Source organism: Staurois parvus, unplaced genomic scaffold (genome assembly GCF_062004578.1).
Source record: "Staurois parvus isolate SC_StPar_1 unplaced genomic scaffold, SC_StPar_1.0 ptg000005l, whole genome shotgun sequence".
NCBI lineage: Eukaryota > Metazoa > Chordata > Amphibia > Anura > Ranidae > Staurois > Staurois parvus.
This window is the reverse complement of record NW_028317801.1, coordinates 5,370,001-5,376,756: the sequence shown is the minus strand read 5'-3', so window position 1 is coordinate 5,376,756 and position 6,756 is coordinate 5,370,001.

The window sequence follows — 6,756 nt, the reverse complement described above, 5'->3', positions numbered from 1 at the left end:
TATATGTATATTTCTTACAGGTCTGTGCTTCAGAAAGTATTGAAGCCATTGCATTCGCATGACAGCAAGGCTGGCAATGGCGGCCCACATATTCTTTTAGCACAGATAATGCAAACTCATTTTTAATTTTTGAACTCGAGCTGCCATCACAAACTAATAAGTGATTTTGCCACATTTAAATCTCCAACACTTGCAGGAAGCTGTATCGAGGGGGAATTTTAAGACTAGACACTGCAGATGCTTATTTCACTTGGCTGAACTCAGATCATTTCAGCTGATCTTGTTTTTTTATTTTGTTTGAACACTGTAAGTTACATAAAAAAATGATTCTGCCAGAACTAAACATTCCCTTTTACAGTTGTTACATGGAACCGCCCATTTCTTTAAATGGATTGCTGAAGATGCGACTCTTCATTAGAATAATCCTTCTATCAAACAATTGGATAGATGGGCTTATGGCCAGTATAACAATACATTTGCATCTCTCCATGTTAGGTTTCATGCAGCAAGCGGGGTTCTTTTTTTCCCCCCCTCCCAAAGTAGCATGGCACACCAAAACACACCCTGTAGTCTAAATAGCTGCTGCATGTCCAAACACTCTTCTCCCTTTTGACAATCCATTTTACATTTATTTCATATACCTTTTTCAATCCAGATTTGAGTAGTCACTGTTGCTAAAGCTTAGACAAACTTCTCACTAAATACAATTCTAGTTACTTGAATGTATGTCTTTTTCATCATCTTGTTTTTACATTCAGTACAAGTCTTGTGTTTACTGATTTCTTTTCTCCTTTTTTGTTAATGGAGAATTCACAGAGTTTGAAATGTGAACAAGATCACTTCGAATTTTGTTTAGTTGTGGTCTGTGCTTTCTTTTTTTTATTTGTATTTCATTTTTGTGTGCATTTTACTGGATTTTTTGTAAGTGTTTATATGTTCAATAAACTTTTTTGTTTCCTAAATCTATGCTTACGTTTTTTTGTAATGTTGTACTTTAATGTGTTCCTCTATGGGTATAAATGCAGAAAATTCAGAGATGCTATTAACATTAACAGCTATTATTTAAAACTACACATAATGGTGCAAGAACAAATATTAAATCACCAGCAGTACACAGTTTGTAAGACACTTTTAATATGTAATCTGCCATGATTCGTTACACTTGAACAATGGATGCACTGTGATATTGTTGTGCACATAAGAAAATAAATTCAGGACATATTAATTCTTTCCTACAAGGCAATGCTAAATGGGTTAAATGTGTGGACGAAAATTCCTTGTTGATGTCAGGAGAATGGACAGACTGGTTTGAGATGATATAGAGGCAACTGACTCAAATAACCATTCGTCACAAACCGGGTATGCAGAATACCATCTCTGAGCGCACAACACATTGAAGCAGATGGGCTACAGCAGCAGAAAGCTACACCGGGCGCCACTCCTGGCAGCTAAGAACAGGCTACAATTCGCACAGACTCACCAAAATTGGACAATAGAAGATTGGAAAAACATTGCCTGGTCTGATGAGTCTCAATTTCAGCTGTGACATTCAGATGGTAGGGTCAGAATTTGGCATAAACAACATGAAAGCATGGATCCATCCTGTCTTGTATCAATGGTTCAGGCTGGTGGTGGTTGTGTAATGTTGTGGGGGATATTTTCTTAGTACACTTTGAGCCCCTTAGTATCAATTGAGCATTGTTTAAATGCCATGGCCTACCTAAGTATTCTTGCTGACCATGTCCATCCCTTTATGACTCCAGTGTCCCCATCTTCTGATGGCTCCTTCCAGCAGGATAATGCACCATGTCACAAAGCTCAAATCATCTTAAACTGGTTTCTTGAACATGGCAATGAGTTCACTGTACTCCAATGGCCTCCACAGTCACCAGATCTCAATCCAATAGAGCACCTTTGGGATGTGGTGGAATGGGATATTCACATCGTAAATGTGCAGCAACTGCGCGATGTAATCATGTCAACATGAACCAAAATCTCTGAGGAATGTTTGCCATGAAGAAATAAGGCAGCTCTGAAGGGAAAAGGGGGTCCAACCCAGTACTAGCTAGCAAGGCATACCTAATAAAGTGGCGTGTGTGTGTGTATGTATGTATATGTATGTATGTGTGTGTGTGTGTGTGTGTATATAGATATATATATATATATATCTATATACACACACCCTTGAAAAAGTATTCATACCCCTTGAAATTTTCCACATTTTGTCATGTTTCAACCAAAAATGTAAATATATTTTATGTGATAGATCAACACAAAAGCACATAATTGTGAAGTAGAAGGAAATTGATAAATGACTTTCGAAATTTTTTACAAATAAATGTGAAAAGTGTGGCGTGTATTTGTATTCCGCCCCCCTTCGTCAATACTTTTGTAGAACCACCTTTTGCCTCAATTACAGCTGCAAGTCTTTTTGGGAATGTCTCTACCAGCTTTGCACATCTACAGAGTGACATTTGTGCCCATTCTTCTTTGCAAATTTGCTCAAGCTCTGTCAGATTGGATGGAGAGCATCTGTGAATAGAAATTTTCTGTCTTGCCACAGATTCTCAATTGGGTTTAAGTTTGTACTTTAACTGGGCCATTCCAACACACGAATATGCTTTGATCTAAACCATTCCATTGTAGCTCTGACTGGATGTTTAGGGTTGTTGTCCTGTTGGAAGGTGAACCTCTGCCCCAGTCTCAAGTCTTTGCAGACTCTAACAAGTTTTCTTCTAGGATTGCCCTGTATTTGGCTCCATCCATCTTCCCATCAACTCTGACCAGTTTCCCTGTCCCTGCTGAAGAAAAGCATCCCCACAACATGATGCTGCCACCATGTATCACGGTGGGGATGGTGTGTTCAGGGTGATGTGCAGTGTTAGTTTTCCACCACACATTGGGGTTTATTTACTAAAGCTGGAGAGTGCAAAATCAGGCTCACTTCTGCACAGAAACCAATTAGCTTCTAACCTCACCTTGTTCAATTAAGCTTTGGCACTAAAACCTGGAAGCCGATTGGTTTCTATAGTAATTTAGTAAATATACCCCATAGTGTTTTGCTTTTAGGCCAAAAAGGTAAATTTTGGTCTCATCTGACCAGAGCACCTTCTTCCACGTTTGCTGTGTCCCCCACATGGCTTCTTGCAAACTGCAAACGGGACTTCTTATGGCTTCCTATCAACAATGGCTTTCTTCTTGCCAGTCTTCCATAAAGGCCAGATTTGTGGAGTGCACGACTAATAGTTGACCTGTGGACAGATTCTCGCACCTGAGCTGTGGATCTCTGCAGCTCCTCCAGAGTTAACATGGGCCTCTTGGCTGCTTCTCTGATTAATGCTCTCCTTGTCAGTCTAGGTGGACGGCCATGTCTTGGTAGGTTTGCAGTTGTGCCATACTCTTTCCATTTTCAGATGATGGATTGAACAGTGCTCTGTGAGATGTTCAAAGCTTGGGATTTTTTTTTTTTTTTTTTAGAACCTAACCCTGCTATAAACTTATCCACAACTTTATCCCTGACCTGTCTGGTGTGTTCTTTGGCCTTCATTGATGCTGTTTGTTCACTAATGTTCTCTAACAAACCTCTGAGGCCTTCACAGCGCAGCTGTATTTATACTGAGATTAAATTACACACAGGTGGACTCTATTTACTAATTAGGTGACATCTGAAGGCAATTGGTTCCACTAGATTTTAGTTATGGGTATCACAGTAAAGGGTGCTGGATACAAATGCACGCCACACTTTTCAGATATTTATTTTTAAAAATTTTTAAAACCATTTATCATTTTCCTTCCACTTCACAATTATGTGCCACTTTGTATTGGTCTGTCACATAAAATACATTTACAATTAGGGTTGTATCATGGGAAAATGTGAAGAAGTATGAATACTTTTTCAAGTGTGTGTATGTATGTATATATACACACACACCCCTGCCCTACAGGAGCTTACAATGTAAGGTTCCCAATTCATATTCATACAGATTAGGGCCATGTTTTGTAGACTGGATCCATTTAACCTACCAGCATGTCTTTGGAGTAACTTGAGGAAACTTGCACAAGGAGGACATGCAAAGCCCAGATAGGTGGTGTGGTTGGGATTCAAACAGACAACCCTAGTGCTAAGCAAAAGTGCCAACCACTTAGCCACAATGCTACCCGTTGCAGCTTGATTCACAAATTCCTTTTTTTGTTCTAAAGTAGGTAATGAGAAGAAATAAAATCTGACCCAGCCCGCTTCTTGGTTATAGATCTGCAGTGAACATCTTAATTTACAGTGATAATGCTGTTGTAGACCTGTGCAAAACTATCTCAGTTGGCTGCCCAGAATTAGAAGCACAGGAGTTACAAATATACAAAATATAAATTGTCACACAGACTTTGTGTACTGAGAGGCAGCCTATTTGCATCTGCTTTGTCACTAATTCACTTGATATAGGACCCATTCCCACCAACGCATTGCCATCTGCAGTTTTGCTATGTTGGCTTACATTTTGCCTATCAAATTAAACGCTGACTGCTGATGGCAGCTGGTCCTTCAATTACATCAAATTGGGAAATGTTTCCTGGGTTTTCTGGTCATGTGAATACTGTGACTGGCCATCAAAGTACACACGTGATCAAGAGCCTTTGACTGAGCACACGCTCAGGAGAGAACAGCATCACTGCTGGTACCCAAACACCAATCAGCCATAATGGCCACTGACAGGTAACGTGAATAACACTGATTACCTTATTACAATGACATCTGGAAGTGGGTGGGTTTTATTAGACTGCAACATGTCACTAAAGCTGATGTGTTGAAAGCAGAAAAAAAATGGTCAAGGGTAAGGATTGAGCAACTTTGACAAGGGCCAAATTGTAAAGGCTAGACAACTGGGTCAGAGCAAATCCAAAACTGTAACTCTTGTGGGATGTTCCTGGTCTGCAGTGGTCAGGACCTACGAAAAGTGTTCCAAGGAAGGAAAACTGGTGAATCGGCAACCGAGTCATAGGCAGCCAGGGCTCATTGATGCATGTTGTGTGCAAAGACTGGCCTGTGTAGTCTGCTCCAATAGAAGGGCTACTGTAGGTCAAATTGTGAAAACCCTAATGCTGGTTCTGATAGAACAGTGGCAGAACACACATTGCATCTCAATTTGCTGCGCAGTTGCACCAGTCAGGATGCCCATGCTGACCCATGTCCATAGCCAAAAGTGCCAAATGGGCATCAGAACTGGACAACAAAGAAATGGAAGAAGGTGGCCTGATGAATTATGTTTTCTTCTACATCATGTGCAAGTAGGATTGCTAGTGTGAGAAAGTTAACTTTGAGCCACTTTATACCTAGAGCACTGTGGTGCAGTAATAGGACTTCAAATATATATATATCAATGAATTGCCATTAATTCTGAATGGCATCTTACCATACATACAGTGGGGATCGAAAGTTTGGGCACCCCAGCTAAAAATTTGTATTAATGTGCATAAAGAAGCCAAGGAAAGATGGAAAAATCTCCAAAAGGCATCAAATTACAGATTAGACATTCTTATAATATGTCAACAAAAGTTAGATTTTATTTCCATCATTTACACTTTCAAAATAACAGAAAACAAAAAAATGGCGTCTGCAAAAGTTTGGGCACCCTGCAGAATTTATAGCATGCACTGCCCCCTTTGCAAAGCTGAGACCTGCCAGTGTCATGGATTGTTCTCAATCATCGTCTGGGAAGACCAGATGATGTCAATCTCAAAGGTTTTAAATGCCCAGACTCATCTGCCCTTGCCCCAACAATCAGCACCATGGGTTCTTCTAAGCAGTTGTCTAGAAAACTGAAACTGAAAATAGTTGACGCTCACAAAGCTGGAGAAGGCTATAAGAAGATAGCAAAGCGTTTTCAGATGTCAATATCCTCTGTTCGGAATGTAATTAAGAAATGGCAGTCATCAGGAACAGTGGAAGTTAAAGCAAGATCTGGAAGACCAAGAAAAATATCAGACAGAACAGCTCGCAGGATTGTGAGAAAAACAATTCAAAACCCACGTTTGACTGCACGATCCCTCCAGAAAGATCTGGCAGACACTGGAGTTGTGGTACACTATTCCACTATAAAGAGATATTTGTACAAATATGGTCTTCATGGAAGAGTCATCAGAAGAAAACCTCTTCTACGTCCTCACCACAAAAATCATCGTTTGAACTTTGCAAATGAACATATAGACAAGCCTGATGCATTTTGGAAACAAGTTCTGTGGACCGATGAGGTTAAAATTGAACTTTTTGGCCGGAATGAGCAAAGGTACGTTTGGAGAAGGGGCACAGAATTTAATGAAAATAACCTCTGTCCAACTGTTAAGCATGGGGTTGGATCAATCATGCTTTGGGGTTGTGTTGCAGCCAGTGGCACAGGGAACATCTCATGAGTAGAAGGAAAAATGGATTCAATAAAATTTCAGCAAATTTTGGATGGTAACTTGATGCCATCTGTGAAAAACCTGAAGTTAAAGAGAGGATGGCGTCTACAAATTGATAATGATCCTAAACACACCTCGAAATCCATGGGGGATTACATCAAGAGGCGTAAACTGAAGGTTTTGCCATGGTCTTCACAATCTCCTGACCTCAACATAATTGAAAATCTATGGATAGACCTTAAAAGAGCAGTGCGTGACAGACAGCCCAGAAATCTCAAAGAACTGGAAGACTTTTGTAAGGAAGAATGGGCAAAGATACCTCAAACAAGAATTGAAAGACTCTTGGCTGGCTACAAAAAGCGT